The 19,629-nt window shown below is 38.0% G+C and overlaps 1 long non-coding RNA gene across 1 annotated transcript in view; it reads right to left on the reverse strand.

The window, feature by feature from the left end:
• Positions 1-226: 226 nt before the first annotated feature.
• Positions 227-19,629, reverse strand: part of LOC136265941 (uncharacterized) — a 35,125-nt gene continuing 15,722 nt past the window's right edge. Inside the window, exon 3 of the long non-coding RNA XR_010705811.1 lies at positions 227-376. This is a non-coding gene — a long non-coding RNA (uncharacterized lncRNA). The remainder of the gene's footprint in view (positions 377-19,629) is intronic.

The following is a 19,629-nucleotide window of genomic DNA, read 5'->3' on the forward strand; positions in this document are numbered from 1 at the left end:
TATCATGGTGTAGAAATTGAGGCATGTGCACCTGCTGGCTGGCCACAGTTATTGATAGGGCACAGGAGAATTGAAGAAACTTTAGGAAAGTGTTTTATGTGTAGGACTTCTATCTGAGATGGGTAGTGGGGTAGAATCAATAATGGAACCAATACAAGCTACTGTGATTCTTTCTCAAGGTAACACAAAATCTTACCATTCAGAGTAGAAAAAACATCTGTACAGATATCAAGTACGAATCAAACTCTCTAATAGAGCATACACCATGTACAGTGATGAATAATTACACAACAAATTAAAAAGTTACCAAATACAGTGACACATTACATGTACTATTACTAAGAATAATGTTCTCTGTTAGCAGGTCTACATTCCTCTGTAAATAAACAACACAACATGTAAATAAACAACACAACATGTAAACAAACAACACAACATGTAAACAAACAACACAACATGTAAATAAACAACACAACATGTAAACAAACAACACAACATGTAAACAAACAACACAACATGTAAACAAACAACACAACATGTAAATAAACAACACAACATGTAAACAAACAACACAACATGTAAACAAACAACACAACATGTAAATAAACAACACAACATGTAAACAAACAACACAACATGTAAATAAACAACACAACATGTAAATAAACAACACAACATGTAAACAAACAACACAACATGTAAATAAACAACACAACACAAACAACACAACATGTAAACAAACAACACAACATGTAAATAAACAACACAACATGTAAATAAACAACACAACATGTAAACAAACAACACAACATGCAAACAAACAACACAACATGTAAATAAACAACACAACATGTAAATAAACAACACAACATGTAAACAAACAACACAACATGTAAATAAACAACACAACATGTAAACAAACAACACAACATGTAAACAAACAACACAACATGTAAATAAACAACACAACATGTAAACAAACAACACAACATGTAAACAAACAACACAACATGTAAACAAACAACACAACATGTAAATAAACAACACAACATGTAAACAAACAACACAACATGTAAATAAACAACACAACATGTAAACAAACAACACAACATGTAAACAAACAACACAACATGTAAATAAACAACACAACATGTAAACAAACAACACAACATGTAAATAAACAACACAACATGTAAACAAACAACACAACATGTAAACAAACAACACAACATGCAAACAAACAACACAACATGTAAATAAACAACACAACATGTAAACAAACAACACAACATGTAAATAAACAACACAACATGTAAATAAACAACACAACATGTAAATAAACAACACAACATGTAAATAAACAACACAACATGTAAACAAACAACACATGTGAAAACATGCAAATATGCTGTGAACAAGAATTAACAACTATTAGAAAATGGTATGCATAATATGCTTTGATCTTTGGCAAAAATGAGGTCTTTAAAATCCACTAAGAGACCTGCTAGCAGGTTCTTAAAATGGTTAGAAACCTGCTAGCAGAAAAGACCTCAAGCATTACAAGGCTCACTTTTGAATATTGATTTGCAATGCTCCCTCCAAGCATATTCAGGCTGATAGCCTGCAATGGGAGACCAGTTACCCAGACCAACATGTGGTTAACCACTCTATTCATTTTATAGGCATGCCTAAAGGAATTCGATTATGGGAGGTACAATATAACGTTGTACGTACGTTTGTTACGATGAACGGAGAAGTCCAGAAATATCACGGAAAATTCTGTTTAGTGCCCATCTGTTTCTAGAGTGTTTTCGTCTTATGGATGGACTTTACTAAGACCTAAATGGGTAAGCTTCTTTGTAGAAATGTTATTTTACGCTACGTGTAATGTGGGTGTGTCCATATTCAAAACCTCATTCGAAATCATGCCTGTTCTTCGTGCAGTATTGTGGCACCACTGAAGGCACAACTTGTGACAACTCATTTCCATTGAATAAATCCACACAAGCTGCTTCTTCAACACATGTGTTCATTACACTGCTGTGACACCACGGGCACTGGATACCGCTAACCCGGCTCGACATTATTATCTGTTTCCCAGCTGTGCCAGATCCAAGTCTAGCTTGTGAAAGGAAGCGGTGCGAGCTTTGATTTTTTCAGCACTTTGACAAAAGCACGTTCAGTCTTCCGTAACAGTGTGTGACGATTTTAGCAAGACATATAACCCAATCCCACAATGACTCCACCTATATGCCCATATAAAATGCATACATTTTCTAAGTCGGTTAGAGACCACACCCTTGGATCTTTGTGGATATTAAAAACCACAAAGATCCTCATGCTAGGTCTCTAATCTACACTAAGAAGGAGACAAAAATAGCACATGTCAGAACACAGTAAATCATGTTTGGTAAAATTAGCACCTTAACTATTTGTGAGTGTTGACTGCTAAATATAATTTGTGATCTACTATGCAAAAACCAGTCTTTTTCCAAATTCCATTTTATTGCTTCTCTGCTATCTATAGCAACAAAGGAGTGGACAGCCAAAGTTTCAGCCTTTTGTGATGGTGTTATAACATTAGACAGCTGGAACAGAAACAAAATTCAATTTGTACAGCAACAAAACAGCAAATAAAATACGGGCACTTTCTAAACCATAACTCAAGACCAGAATAAATCTGTTCACCATGAACTGGCAAATCGATCAAGGTATCCCTGTACACCTCCATGTTGATGGCCATTCCAACAATGAAATGAAAATGGTAAACATTATATCTACTGCATTGTAAATAAGTGCCTATAACTTACATGTCTTATGCTGCATGAACACTAAACAAAGATTTTCTTATTCCTTATGAACTGATGGTGTATAGGTTTGTTGAATTGAACTTTGTTTCACTGCATACTGAAGTGATTAAAACGAGTGTAAATTTTTATGTAGCACACGTATTTTACCCAGTGAATTTTGTGAAAACAACCAGTGGGTCACAATTGTCACTTTCTCTTTGATTTTATGCCATTGCCAACCTTAAGTGTGTATATTCACTCTACTCCTCACTCTGCAATGATGCCAAATACAGTGCAACCTGTTAATGTACCATTTTAGGGATCACAGAAAGTAGTAAAGCAAGAGTAGTCACCGATAAACTTTTAAATCCCTAATTTGGGGATTAAATCCCCACTAGTATATCTTCAGGTGTGGGCAGCCTCCCTTGTTTTACTAATTTTATTTCTATGAACTCACACTTGTTTGTTTTTTTTTGTAATTATGACTGGTGAACACCTGTATACTACATCAAAAGACAGAATGGTGTCAGAAATTATTATAATTGTTTAAATGTGTGTCCCAACCATCAAATATGTGAACTGGTCATTACACTTCATTTTCAACTATATGTTCTGGTACAGTCACTATAGAAAGTATGGACAATTTCCATTACAAACATATAAGGAAGTCATTATGTGTTACTACAAATCAACACCTCACACTGTCAGCAAAGATAAACGGAGGACAATGGTAAAATCCATGATGCATGTATTGTGGTATGCCAAAAGGCACCTGTCAGACTGAACTGACATCTAACAGTGAAAAAATTAAGCCTGTAGCCTTAGCTGTTATCGAGTTATGCTTGACTGAAGGCATTAGTCAGTCAGTCAGTAGAAAACATTCCACTGAAAAAAAATCATGGCAACCTATTGGAACTATTACTGAAGGCACTTTTGGGCTTGGTTATACTTAACCAATACTGCCAAGGTACCATGAAGATATTATAAGGCTGATTTCTGGTGAACTTTTTAGTGAGAAAGTACAAACCTCCATGATCCCTAATACACAGTACTACCATACTGTATGATATGTCCTGATTTTCCAGATAAGTTTATCTAATCCAAAACAGCCAAGCTGTAAAAAAACAGTGTGGCCCTCAAAAAGGCTATGGTGAAAAAAGATGTGAAATCCAAGGTGGCGGCCAAGAAATGGCTGTGATGGTAGGTTAATGGTAAAAATTTTAATAACGACAATTCAAGTGAATTTTTTTGCCACTTGGTCTTGGCAAAAAAAATCACCTAAATTGCCGTTATTAAAATTTGTACCATTAACCTACCATCACAGCCAATTTCTTGGCCGCCACCTTGGATTTCACATCTTTTTTCACCATAGCCTTTTTGAGGGCCGCACTGTTTTTTTACAGCTTGGCTGTTTTGGATTAGATTTCATTTCTTTTTGTATTTGTATACCCCAAAGCTTTGGGACTTTTTTAACCTGTCTTTTTTTCTTTACTACAGGAAGAAGAAAAGGTGAAGCAGATGTACTTTAAATATTTCTGATTTTATCAGTAAATGTACAAATTATATATATAATACATATATTTATCATAGAACTCTCCATGGTGGTTTCTTTGTAACTGAACACTCTACAAGGTGACTTCTTCTTGCTGCTCTCTCTACAGGGTGAATGTTTGTAGCTGAATAATCTACAAGGTAACTTCTTCTAGCTGATCTATCTACAGGGTGATTTCTTTGTATCTGAACTCTCTACAAGGTAACTTCTTCTAACTGATCTTTCTACAGGGCAATTTGTTTGTGGCTGAATTTTCTACAGGGTGATTTCTTTGCAGCTAAACTCTCTACATGGTGGTTTCTTTGTAACTGAACTCTCTACAAGGTAATTTCTTCTAGCTGATCTCTCTACAGGGAGATTTGTTTCTAGCTGAACTCTCTACAGGTGATTTGTTTGCAGCTGAACTCTCTACATGATGGTTTCTTTATAGCACAAGGTAACTTCTTCTAGCTGATCTTTCTACAGGGTGATTTGTTTGTAGCTGAACTCTCTACAAGGAAACTTATTCTAGCTGATCTTTCTACAGGGTGATTTGTTTGTAGCTGAACTCTCTACAGGTGATTTCTTTGCAGCTGAACTCTCTACAAGGAAACTTCTTCTAGCTGATCTCTCTACAGGGAGATTTGTTTGTAGCTGAACTCTCTACAGGTGATTTCTTTGCAGCTGAACTCTCTACATGATGGTTCTTTGTAGCTTAACTCTCTACAAGGTGACTTCTTCTAGCTGATCTTTCTACAGGGTGATTTGTTTGTAGCTGAACTCTCTACAGGTGATTTCTTTGCAGCTGAACTCTCTACAAGGAAACTTCTTCTAGCTGATCTCTCTACAGGGAGATTTGTTTGTAGCTGAACTCTCTACAGGTGATTTCTTTGCAGCTGAACTCTCTACATGATGGTTCTTTGTAGCTTAACTCTCTACAAGGTGACTTCTTCTAGCTGATCTTTCTACAGGGTGATTTGTTTGTAGCTGAACTCTCTACAGGTGATTTGTTTGCAGCTGAACTCTCTACATGATGGTTTCTTTGTAGCTTAACTCTCTACAAGGTAACTGATGTCTCTACAAGGTCACTAGTTTGTAGCTGAACTCTCTACGTGGTGGTTTCTTTGTAACTGAACTCTCTACAAGGTGACTTCTTCTAGCTGATCTTTCTAGAGGGTGATTTGTTTGTAGTTGAACTCTCTACAAGGAAACTTCTTCTAGCTGATCTCTCTACAAGGAGATTTGTTTGTAGCGTAACTCCCTACAGGTGATTTGTTTGTAGCTGAACGTTTCTTTGTAGCTGAACTCTCCACAAGGTAACTTCTTCTAGCTGATCTTTCTACAGGATGATTTGTTTGTAGCTGAACTCTCTACAAGGAAACTTCTTCTAGCTGATCTCTCTACAGGGAGATTTGTTTGTAGCTGAACTCTCTACAGGTGATTTCTTTGCAGCTGAACTCTCTACATGATGGTTCTTTGTAGCTGAACTCTCTACAATGTGACTTCTTCTAGCTGATCTTTCTACAGGGTGATTTGTTTGTAGATGAACTCTCTACAAGATAATTTCTTCTAGCTGATCTCTCTACAGGGAGATTTGTTTGTAATTGAACTCTCTACAGGTGATTTTTTTGCAGCTGATTTCTCTACATGATGGTTTCTTTGTAGCTGAACTATCTACAAGGTAACTTCTTCTATTGATCTCTCTACAGGGCGATTTGTTTGTAGTTGAACTCTCTACATGGTAGTTTCTTTGTAGCTGAACTCTACAAGGTGATTTCTTCTAGCTTAACTATCTCTTTCTATAGTTGCATGAACTCCCTACAAGGTAACTTCTTCTAGCTGATCTCTCTACAGGGTGAATTGTTTGTAGCTGATCACTCTACAGGGTGAATTGTTTGTAGCTGATCTCTATACAGGTTACCTGTTTCTAGCTGATCTCTTGAATTCTCTTCAGGGTGACTGCTCTATTAGAGTATCTCAATCTCGCACTTGCTGCACCAAGTTGGATTTCGTGTTATAACTCCGTGGCTTTAAGTCTGATTCTTCTACACCATTGAAGAGCTTTTCTAAGATGATTACTCCATCTATACAGCGATTTTCAAAGCATTACCCCAAGCGGTTTATCTGGTAGGCGTGGCAAGTAATCGTTTTTTATTAGCTAATCTCGATTGCATAATTGTTACACACTGTTGGTTTTTCGTTGTATCTTCCTGGTTTTTAGCTCGATTTCTTTCAAACCACAAAAGGTTTGAGGTTCAATAGTTAACCTATTCACCCACCGATTTTCAGCTTCTTCCCATATGCGGTTTACCCTGTAGGCGTGACAACATATTGGTGTTATTTTTCGTGAATAATCGATCATAACTCTTTTCCTGTTTATCGTATCCTAGCCAAAGTTGGTACAGAGATGCGCCTTTATACCCCGCTTCAGTGTGCCAAATTTCAAGGCAATCGAATATGGCGTTCGCGTTTTATAGCAGTTTTTGTAAGTGTGCGAAAAGAGGAAGAAAAATAAGAAGAAAAAAAAACGAAGAAACTAAGCCAATTTTTGAAGTCGCATATCTCGGGAACGCTTGAAGCAATTTCGCTCAAATTTGGAATGTGGAGTGCTGAAGGTGGAGGGAGTGTCCACAGCAAAAATCGTCTTGTTTCATCAAGGCAGCACAGAGCTACGGAGGTGCGAAAATTGCATTTTCTTCCTTCCTGTCAATATACTCACGGGTGTTGCGCGCCGGCTTCTTGGGCCGCACGACACACTACCGTGTGTCTTGATGTACTAAGGGGCACTAAATATGTTTTCATATGTTGCAGCCAGATTTGCACCAGAAATCATTGGAACTAGACAGATTTTGTTGTAAGGAATAATAATTATAGAGGATATCCACACACTAAACACTTTCTGGTTAATCATGAGTCCTTATGTTATAACTCTGTTTCTAAGTCCAACTATTTTATGGAAAAATTAGAAATTTTCATTTGAGTAGGTAGGGACATCGACAAATAAAGTAGTGAAACAAGGAAGGTTGTGTACACCTGCAGATATGTTAGTGGACATTTAATACCCACATAAGTACATTGGGATAGAATGTCCACTATTATATCTGCAGGCGTAGGTGAACTTCTTTGTTTCACTACTTTATTTTGTCTATTTGAACTTTTTCCTTGTACTTGTTTGTTAACATTATGAGCAATATCTGCAATGACGTTTCAGTTACGTTTCGTGTATATCTATGATGTCATAAAACAAAATGGTCACCGTAGTATGGGGACTTTGTACAGGGAGGTATTGGGCGATATAGTGCTTCCCTATGATAGCATTTATAAATTTTAAAAAGGGCGAAGGTGAGGCATATAGTATATAATGCAATACAAATAAGCCTTTTTGTGTCCGAATTTAAAATTTTCGAGGTCTGCTTTCCTCAATGAAGTGTGTTTTGTACTGTCATGGTATGTGTACTACTTCTTGCCTTTATTATCTCGTGGTTCCATGTGTAAAACACTACAGACAACATTCATTTCGAATACTGTGCGCCAAAGTCTCTGAAGCCCCCACACTAACATGGCCATTTGGTCAATTATGACACCAAATTTTGTAATCGCAACATCAAGAAACATTATTGCGGATCTCGCTTATTATGACTGGTGAATCCACACATATACATCAAAAGAAAGAATGGCAACTTAACGATATTGCCTGAACACACAACCCAACTATCAATTACCAACTGAAAAGTGAAAGACTATTATGATTTGTTTTCAGCTATGTTCAGTCCATTACACAGTGTTGCAAATGAACAGTTTGAGAAGCACTTCTGCAATCAATCTAGTAGCTACTATGGAAAATAGGAAAATACACATTGGGGAAGCCACTACGCACTAGCACAAATCAACACCTTGAGCTGTCAGCAAAGAGAAATGAGACACAAAGAAGAACAAAGTTAAGTCCATGATCCATGCATTTTACTATGGGTATGCCAAAAAGCTCCTATCAGGATGAAGTGACGTTTAATAGCAAAAAACAAGCTTATAGCCTTGGTTGTTATTGAGGTGCACTTGTCTGAAGGCATTAGTAAGTCAGTCGGTCAATTAGTGGGTCAGTTGGACAGTCAGTTAGTAGTATGCTTGGCTATGCCTAACCAATACTGTCTGTCACAAAGGAAAAATGAGATTGAGGTGATTTTTGGGCAAGGAAGTCCAAACCTTCACGATCCCTACTATACAGTACTACCATACTGTATGATGAATAGAATTTCAGTTATGATACTCTTAAGCCTGTTGTTGTTAATATGGACATTCACAAACAAGAACCAGGGGACCACAAGATCTGGTAATACTGGAAATATAGAATCCAGTATTCAGTGTGAGAACCACATATTATTGCTATCAGATATTTATAAACACAATTCTAGCAGGCGTACTCATGTTACCTTTTAACTGTTAAGTTTTAATTGGTGTTTCCTGTTGTGGTACACTTTAATCAAATAGGCAGGATATGTAATGCTTTGGATACTGTTTCTGCAACCAACCGGAAAGCAATTTCTTAATTTTCATACAATATCTTTTTAACACCAAAAAATCATCAGATATGATATAAAACGTGATAGTGTTGAAATATGCTACCATATTCCCTGATGTAAACAACAATGAACTATTACTACTTGTTTAATTGCTGCTGCTTCTTCTCAGTGGTGAACTTCAAGCCATTAGAAGTAAAAACTATCTTAGCAGCACAGATAATGTATGGATAGGAAACACCCGTTAAATTTTTTCCTATCCTAGTTACAGTGCATCAATTACACTAGGAAATGTGTTGAGCAGCTGTTTGGCTTTCTCTGGCTTGTTTGAAGGCCAGTTTGAAGGCGATATTCCTTTTACATTGTTTATTGTGTTGTGTTGTGTACTGAATGAGAACACAATGTGTCTGTGGACTTTGGGAGAAATATTGTTTGTGACAGGTGACAATGGCAGGTACGCACCAGCAAATATTTCAGCAGCAGTACTATTAGCAGACTTCTTGTCACCACATTTACACAACCAAAGAAATGTATGATACATTGAAATAGATTTTATGCTACAGTACTGCTCAGCTTGAGCTAAACAATTGCACAAAGTAGTACCTGTTTTTTGACGTTTTGTCGAAACAGTGGAAATATGCACCAAAGCAGTGAATATCTAGTTAGCCTACTACACTCTACCTGCTACAAGTGGTGTAAACAGCTGCAAAGAAACAATACTGCACTTTCTGTTTTTTTTGTTTTTTCTTCAGGAAATTTGTACAACCATTTTGAAACACCATATTTCACCTTTGAACATGAATTTTCTTACAGTGCTGTTTACTACTCTCCAGCGTCCCTACCCAGTCCAGCCTCCGATTAGTGTAGGTGGTAACTAACCCAGCTGTAAACAACAAACACTAATTTGCTGGTTACAAGAACAGCGAAATCTTCTACCATAAAGTTTACATGCAGCGAAATGAGGATGGCCCATGACGTCACTACGTAAATAATACAGGCGTTTCCAATCTATATGACATCAGGTGCTTATGAGCCGCTGAAGGCGGAGAAGGAGCATGAAACTCGGTGCCATCACAATCCAAATTACGTCACATCATTTGAAATAAATTGGATATGACACGTGCGAATATTATGTAATTGGCATGCGTAATTCCATGTGCAGTAATGAATGCTGTAGTTGAGGTGGAAGTGAAGACCAGTCCGCCACCATCCAAAAAGAGGAAGACCCAGCTGAAGAAAAGAAAGGCTAGGCTAAGCTTCACCGTCGCCATGGGTCACTGCCAGTCGCCTCCCTGTACTTCTTCTGTAACGCCTTGGTGTTCCCTCATTGTCAAAGCGTACACGCTTTGGCGATGGTTTAGTCATGTACTTAGGCCTCCTTGACAATGAACACAGCCCGCTATAGCTGAGCTTGTGATACTACCGCCCCATGATATTTTGTCATGCGCAATTCCGTATAAGGCTTCCAATAACAAGATTTTAGCTTCCTTATAAGGAAACTAATCGGCAAACAATTTGGATTGTGATGGAACCCGGCAGGCAGCATAAGTTTCATGCTCCTTCGCCACCTTCGGCAGCTCATAAGCTCCTGATGGCATACATTATCTATGCTAGCAGTAACTGTGTAAGCAATCCATGTGCATATGAAATTATTTCAGCTAACAATTAACCTATGTTTGATTTTGGGCTGTTTTATGGTAGGTCAAGGATCTCTGAGCTTTGTCATTACAATAATAACACTAAATATATTAAAGTTGGGGATTTTACTGACACATGCTTCCTTGATTAAAGAGCTACGTAGCATCGTCATGACAAACAGCAGTATCAACACATGTACCCAATTATCATACGTACATGTAGTTTTCCAGTACACACAGTAGGTACATGGTTATATGAATTGACACACAATATTACTATATGGTGTGATTACTACACTACAGCAAGGTCATTTGATTGGTAGGATCTAAATAAAATCCCTTGTTTCTTCTCAACAGATCTTTGGTGATACAAAATATGGTAATTACAAGTAACCCATGGGCATCAAATCAACAGCAGCACCCGACTACTACAACATTTACAGGGATTTGTTCCACCAAGAGTTATGTATACAGTTATAATTCTAAATACTGCTACATTTTAGGTTAATCCAAAGGCTTCATGTTACTGTCAGACCTTCAGTGCTGGCCACTATAAAGCTTTAATAATAATAATAATTTCTATGTAACAAAGAGTCTATACATTCATAGACTTCAAACCATTGGATTTAGTAACCTCAAGCCTTGTAATGATGTCTTTACTTTATTCAGGTGGTACAACACAAGTGGGTGTGACATTTACTTGATGACCAACAAAGAAGCCTATGATAGATTGCATTTGGGGGAAACTTTATGAAACACTTCTAGGAATTACTTCCAAACTATTCTAAACACTACAACAACTCTAGGTCAAATTTAGGCTTAGTTATAAGTGAAGAGCCGAGAGAAACTGTCACCGTGACTAAAATATTTTACTATAGTTGATGTGACTACATACTTGAACAACTATTTCCAGATTGAGCTGGGCTGCTATGCCACACCTCTATATTATTGCTGTTTTCTAATCTGATTATACCTGAAACAACATAACGAAGGGACATCCTTTAAATAGCAATAGTATAAGGACTATGTAACTTAGTAACTGCTGTAGAAAGACACTACCACAAGCCCTATGGATTATTATATGAAGTCGTGTACTACATCAGTATCAGGTGTGAACATGTAGGAGTGTTAAAGGGATATAACAATTAGTGAGTAATCATTTTAAAACATTCTCTGTAAAGAATTACATTTTCAGAATGCTCGGGTGAATTAGAGACCAAGACAGATGAGTCATTGAGGATCTTGGGTAGCATGGTCAAGGTCACCTTAACCAAGGTGTTGTCCAGTGAAGTGTGAAAACAAAGCACCTACAAAATCTACAGAGAACCTAGTACACAAAAAATGTCCCATACTTATTCTTTCCAAACAGTCTAAATATGCAGATGACAACCTAGTATTGTTACAAGCCTAAGTAATGGACACAGGCAAACCTTTATACTTTGTGTTGACAAATGGGCAGTGAACAGCAGCCAATACAGGAAAGATATAGGAAATCAACACCACAGGTGTTAAGGATCAACATTGGGTGATGCCACAGATTGCATAAGTCAAGTAGTAGCCAGAAGTAGCACCAGTTACTATCACAATGGTGGCAGAGATTCCACCACTCAACATCAATGGACTACTCCCATTATCATAGCTGCAAGTTGCAGGTTGAAACTTGTCAAACATAATATCTCTGATAACAGAAGTATTACCAATTCTTTGCATGCAGAATTAGCCTGTTCCATTCAAATCGGAGGAATCTGACAATGAGTCCTTTCAACAGTGACAAAGGGTTATCACATCCCTCTCCTGTCAGCCCCAATAGTCAAGAGACCATGCCACACAGCCATCACCTCCTATGAAAGAATGAGACCCTTTTGCAGGAGGAGATTCTAACCATGCTGAAGAAACAGCCCAGACAAAGGGCTTCTTCTGTAGCATATTGTGAGGTGCTTAAAAAAAAAGATGGTGGTCAGAGACCAGTTATCAACCTGAAAAGGCCAACCCAGAGGAGATCCGACATGTTCACGTAAGCCATAGGGTTTGTACAGAGAACTTATTTTGGGAAGGTAATACTAAAATATATGCGCCAATCGAAAGCATTTCTTATGCTAAATCCATCAGCGTAATCAATCCCATTCAACCCGATAGTTTTGATTTCTATAAACATGGTCCATTGGAGACTTCTTACTATACAAAATAGAAGATAAACATCCACCAGGGAACGGCTTAAACAGATTTGAGGAGCCTTACAATCTACAACACTAGTTTAGATTTTGTTTTCAGTGATTAATGGAATGTAAGTTATGTTATCAACATGAAATCTTTTTGATAGCACTTACTTTGTGTTGGCCCTCCTCTGAGCCAACCATAATACTTTAAGATGGAGAGTTTTCATACAGTGAAAACTCCCTTACAGAAAGCGGGTTGGATGACAAAGATACACTTGAAAAATGTCTTCTTTATGGTACCATTAGCAAGAGACAGTGGTTGTTTCTGCAAGACGGCTACGTTGGTATCTCTCCTTGATATGATCCACATGGCTGGTCAGTATACTTTGTCAGGGGACACACTCTCTGATGACTAAACTATGAGAACCAGTTCTCTGACCAACCTATGTAGGAGCAGAGGATAACAAGGTTGAGTTTTCCACACTATAGCTACCAGGATGAGTGATTTGATTATATGTTTGTGCAGTGTTGGGAGTAACGCGTTACTTATGTAATGTGTTATGTAATATTATTACTTTTGTGGTAACAAAGTAATATAACGAAATATGCCATGAAAACAGGTAATATAACGCAAGTTACTTAACTTACAAATGGAACGCGTTACCTAAGTAATATAGTTACTGTAACGAGTCTAATATTACATAATATTATTACTACAAGTAACGAAGTTACTAATCTTGTTAGTAATCCTCTGAGTAACGCCTAACCACAACGAAGTAACGAGGCCTACTGAATGAAGCTTATTCACACTTATAACCAAGATTTACACATTGTCCAACAATGCAATCATGTCACGTGATGAGGTGGTAGTTTCACACGTGACAGCTTAAGGCTGTGGACACAAAGTAATATAATATGTAATACTATTACAGTTACTTTATTTTATGGGTAATATGTAACTGTAACTAAATAGTTCAGTTGCAAGTAATATGTAATATGTAACTAGTTACTTTTACAAAGTAACTTGCCCAACACTGTGTTTGTGACAGGACTCTACTCACATAGACCTTGGTCTTTGGTTGAATGCTCCTGGCAATGATGGCATTGCAGTAAAAAATTTAAAACACTGGAGACTATTTTTAGTAGTACATGTCAGTACCTCATGAGGCTACCAATCTCCCTGGGAAATCTCCATTATATATCTTAATACAACAATGCTACACTTGTGAGAAAGGTCTCTAAGTTGTGACAAACACTACTTGTTATCATTTTATTAAACTGTCTTGTAAACACACTGGATTTTCAACTATTTCAATGAACTTGGTTTACATATCATTGAGTAATACAACAGCTCTTCAATGTATTTTTATACCAATGGGTTGTACAGTGAAACCTGTCTATTCCGATCATCATAGGGACAAAATTTTCTGACCTCATTAAGGAGGTGGCTGCATTATACAGGTCACTTTAACACTCTACACTTTGTACACAGTTAGCACATGTGGGGATTTTTATAATGGCCAGTTTAGACAGGTGACCTCTTTATGCAGTGACCTAATTAGACAGGTTTCACTGTATAATGAAAATTTAAAACTTCTACAGGTCAATTTTCCTCAGTGACAGCTCTATTACATGAAGTGCAGAATTCTACTCACACAATAAAGCCTCCTGTGGGTTACTAGTCCTACCCCAGGAGGGCATGCCTGCGCTGACTCATAGCACCTGAGTAGGGGCAGCGTGACCGTGTAGCAGCAGCTGAAGGTTTTGCTTTTGCTTTGTGTGTGTGTGTGTGTGTGTGTGTGTGTGTGTGTGTGTGTGTGTGTGTGTGTGTGTGTGTGTGTGTGTGTGTGTGTGTGTGTGTGTGTGTGTGTGTGTGTGTGTGTGTGTGTGTGTGTGTGTGTGTGTGTGTGTGTGTGTGTGTGTGTGTGTGTGTGTGTGTGTGTGTGTGTGTGTGTGTGTGTGTGTGTGTGTGTGTGTGTGTGTGTGTGAAGTAGCAGCATAGCCAAGTGAGTGGCTAGAGCTCAAGTTCCTGTTGTTTCCTGGAGCAAGAAAGTTTACGCACATTGCTCCAGTTTACCCAGCTGCAAAATGGGGACCTGGTGGCCTGGTGTCAACTGGGGGAAGCAGCCCACCCAGTTGTAACATCAACGGGTGTCTGGTGTTAACCAGGGAACAAATAGCCAACTGTCCATGTCTCGCTTAGCAGTGTTGAGGTCATTGTGGAACTTTGGGTTCTACAGACTTGGATAGCCTTCTTGTGGTGTGGGTTGTTAGTACTGCCCTTGCCTGCACAAGACTTGGAGTGCCTGAGTGGTGCAAAGTTATTCCATTCGCTGGATGGCAACAGATGAGACAAATGGCAGCAACCATCACTACACTACTAGTAAATGCCATCAAACTGACAGATCCTGTCACACAAATGGAATTGTGGACCCATAAATACTTCATTCAATTGCTCTACATCTAACAAGGTTCATATCAGAGGTAGACTTAGAGATAAAGGTTTGACAATGGTCAGGATAACATTTTACCTCATTCAAAAATCAACTAGTGCCATATTTGGCCTTTAGACAAAAATGAGCCTTGCAGTCTGTCAGATGTGAGTGCCAACATGTAATGCAACAAGAAGTTTGATTACACAATAATAATGTCATTGTTATTGAGAAGTATGCTGATAAGTAGCTGCCTCCAGAATCTATAGTTGGACCCCTTGTAGCCACATATGAGGAGCTAGGTAAGGAAATGGCACACGCCAACCTTGTGAGTACCGCCACACACTGCTTTTGCAATGTTCATGTGAGTTACACGTAACTCACATGAAAAATAGGAAGATTTGAATTGTCTGAATTGATACATCCAGGCCTACATGGTCAAGGAATAGAATTTTCGAAGTCAGTTCTTAACCTTTTTGGAGAGTGGAGAAAACATGCTGAAGCTGTTCAAGTGCTGAGGAATACTACGTAGTTAAGTAGTTTAAACCAAAGCAGGATGTTCATCTCAAGAAAAGTGATATGGGTTGGAGCAGACTCCAACTATACCAAAACTGAAGAACTTCAAGGGTTCCAAAAAGGACCTTCCTGTGGTCATCCTCCACAGGGTAAGGACAATAGACACTTTCTACTAAACCCATTGAATGGGGACACTGCTCTTACACGTAACAAATTTAACAAGAAAAGGTACTCCCAGTACCCTCAAGTCCCTACAGCTATAGTCCTTTAATGGGTACAACAGAATCTTCCACTTTTTGGCCACAGATCCTTTTCAGATCCTGGTAATGACAAATTGGATAAAAGTACCTTTACTTAGATCCTTGGTTATACAGTGAAACCTGTCTATTCCGATCATCATAGGGACAAAATTTTCTGACCTCATTATACGTAAGGAGGTGGCTGCATTAAACAGGTAACTTTGTACACAGTTGGCACATGTGGGGATTTTCACAATGGCCAGTTTAGACAGGTGACCTCTTTAAGCAGTGACCTGGTTTCACTGTAACACTTTAGGGATTGGTTAAATATAACACTATTTAGGGATATAAGATCAAGTTCTGGGCAAAGAACAAGCAGTAAGATCCTCCAACTCCCTTTTCACTTCTGCGAGATGGAGAATAAACTTAATTATGAACACAGATTCATAAACTCTAGACTCCATGAAAGGGAGCAATCTCAGTGATGTCCAAGCCACAAATCCATGGGTTTGGTTTCTGTCTAGAATATTTCTGGTCCCAAAGGCCTATGATACTATGTAATTCGGCCATGCATTAAAAACAGAGAGGATCCATCCAATAAAGAACTTAATACAGGAATGAGACTAGATAATAACCATCCCAATCCACCACTTAATCAATGGCTGTGTTTTCAGTGGTAGAAGCAAGCATCATCAAGGTTATATGTCCTGATAAGCACGTCAAGGGTATACTCCATATACTGTAACCTTCTGGAGATAAAATTATTTTTGTTTCAACATGACAAGCAATGCAGCATTTTGCATTTATTTTTCAACTGTTACACAGCAGTATAATATGTATATATGGAGAACAACATGAGCAGCATCTCTACAAACAATCTGCTCACTTTAAAAGTAAGAGGTGTGTAAGTTCCTCCTATAAACATGTCAGCACAAGAAGCCATTCATGCACTACCCATGAATCACATGCTAAGAAATGGGACACAAAAGGAAAAGCAAGATAAGTTCAAGATGCATTCAATGTATTTACACACTACTGCTTGTAAAAAGGAAAGTATTATGTTGAACAGTGAAGAAACCACTAACATATCATATAGCAGGATTGTTTCAAGGGGGAGAATTTTTGTGCTTTTTGTAGGTTGGCATTTATCGATGAAAATTTCCCCCCCCCCCCCCCCCCCTTCAAAATTTTCAGCTCAGTTAGAATAACATTTTTTGAGTATTACAATGTCCTTCAGTACTTTTTATCAATGTGCTATGGTCCCTACTCTAGTTGAAAATTCCAAATGTTTTTTTGTGTACTTGTTAATGTAACTAGTGGTGTGTTAAGATGTAGTCATGAGAATGATCCCTAACTAGGTACTTAGGAAAGAATATTTAGACAGATACAAAATTGCAATTATGCAGGAATCCAAAATTTCAGAACGTGCCTTACAAACAAAATGCTCTTAATCAATATTTGTCAGATATGGAATTCCACAGTATGTAATTTTACATATTACACAATGTATAAAGGTGCTTTGTTAGGTAATAATATTACAGTAATGTGCTACTTTAGTAACACATTGCGTATGTAAAGTAACTATCGGTTAGATATTACTAGCATAAGAAATGTAGCGCATTACATTACTCCAGTTACTACATTAAGTAATAATATTATGTAACGCATTACAAAAGTAACACGTTATGCCAAGAGTTCATAATATAGAGAGGGAGGGAGAGTATCCAACACTGTATTACCTGGTCAAAACACACTGTGTTCAAAGATTGTGCAATGACTATCAGCACCAAAACTTATTAAATCACTACTGAAAGGGTGTTAATTCTATTAAAGCAAAGCATTAAGAATGCTTCCCTTTGATAAATCAACACCAATCAATGCTCTTCAGTAGGTGAAGCCAGGTGATGAATTTGTATGGAATTATATTGAAGTATACTGAAATATTCAGGATATGATGCAATCTTTGAACACAGTGTGTTTTGACCAGGTAATACAGCATTGGACACTCTCCCTCCCTCTTTATATTATGAACTCTTGGTTACGCCCAATGCTGATGACCTGGCATTTATTTTTATTGTGATGCTCTATGAGCAGCTAAATGGGACCAGGTGGGGACTGGCTGTATTTTGAAGCAATATGGTATATACCTTAAGAAATTTCTGGACATCACAATCTGACAAAGACTGTCCATGTTTTTAATTTCTGTGCCCAGCTATGTAGTTAAATACATGGCTGCCCTTCTACACCAAGTCCTATTGTTTTCAATGTATACCAGCAAATATTGACAGTAGCAGAGACAATCTTATTATACTAATAGGAGCCCATAAGTACCACAAGGTGCTTTGTTGCTTGTAGTGCTTATGGATTTTATGGACTCCTGGTACTTGTATCTTAACTTGTCAACAGTTCTGTTGGCTAGATAAATGGAATGGTCTTGCCAACATCTCTGATGCAGTTGCAGGGGAAAACTACTGGATAAAATTATAGTCACTATGTACACAAGAGTCTATATATGTATCTCTGGATGATGATAGGAGCTATTAGTGATAAACACAATACGAAAATGATAGTGTATTCCAATGTCATATCAGTATGGTGTTTATGAAAAACAAGTGTTCTTGTGAAACCAGTTAGCGACAGAAAACAGTTGCCTCTCTACCCATACCTCTGGTACCTGTAAACTAATAAGGCAAATGAGAGATGTTTCACCTTCCTAACCAGGTCATCATATTCTCTCTTTAAAGCTTGTTTATGCTACCAAAAATTAATAGAATCGTTGAGTTGAGCATTTTGGATTTTTGGTACTGCTACTGCTGTTATTGCATATGTTTGATATCAACACAGTTTCATCCTACCAGTACATGTGGTTAATGGTTATCAACACAACACAGCATGTCCCACTCTGTGGTAAGATAACATGTTGGACAAACATGAGGTCATCATGATCAGGCGCAATGGCTGGAGTTATTGTGAAACATTCCATAACTCTTGTTTATTATGGTGAAACCCTTGCTCTGAAAGTGGTAAGATTGTATGAATGCAGCTCACTACTATTCTAACACTCATTGAAAAGAATTAGAAGAAGCCAATGATTTTTGTACAGCACAGAGAGATTGCAATAAGGGGTTTTACTCATTCACTCGCTCTTTGTTTATTCACTCGTTCATTCGCTCACACACACACACACACGCACACACGCGCACACACACACACACTACACACACACACACACTACACACACACGCAACACGCAACACACTCACGTACACACACAACACACTACACACGCACACACCAACACACACCAAAACACACACACCAACACACACACACCAACACACACATGCACACACACACACACACACACACACGCATGCTAATACACACACATACACACCAACACACACGCATACACACCAGCGTTGAAACTGGGTCGGGTCATCCGGGTCACATTTTCTCTGGGTCCGACCCGGTTTAAAAATTATCTGGATCTGACCTGGATTGCATCACGTGAGAAACGAAATTGATTATTTGACGATGCGGAACCTATAAACGCTAGTTGTGTAGCTCTTTCGTGAGCCACGCCCACTTATCGCATTACAAACATATGCTCAGCCACGCCCATCTATTAGTAAGTACAGTATATAGCATGAAACTGTGTCCATAGCTGTCTGCAAGCTTACATGGAGCCACGCCCACTAATCGATTATTGTATGAGTTGTATATAGTCTAGGTCTAGTCTTGCAGCAGGATAAGTACTTTTGTGAGCCACACCCATTTTAATATATCGAGAAATTGCAATACTAAGTATGTAT

The sequence above is a fragment of the Dysidea avara genome, chromosome 9, assembly GCF_963678975.1.
Source record: "Dysidea avara chromosome 9, odDysAvar1.4, whole genome shotgun sequence".
Lineage (NCBI taxonomy): Eukaryota > Metazoa > Porifera > Demospongiae > Dictyoceratida > Dysideidae > Dysidea > Dysidea avara.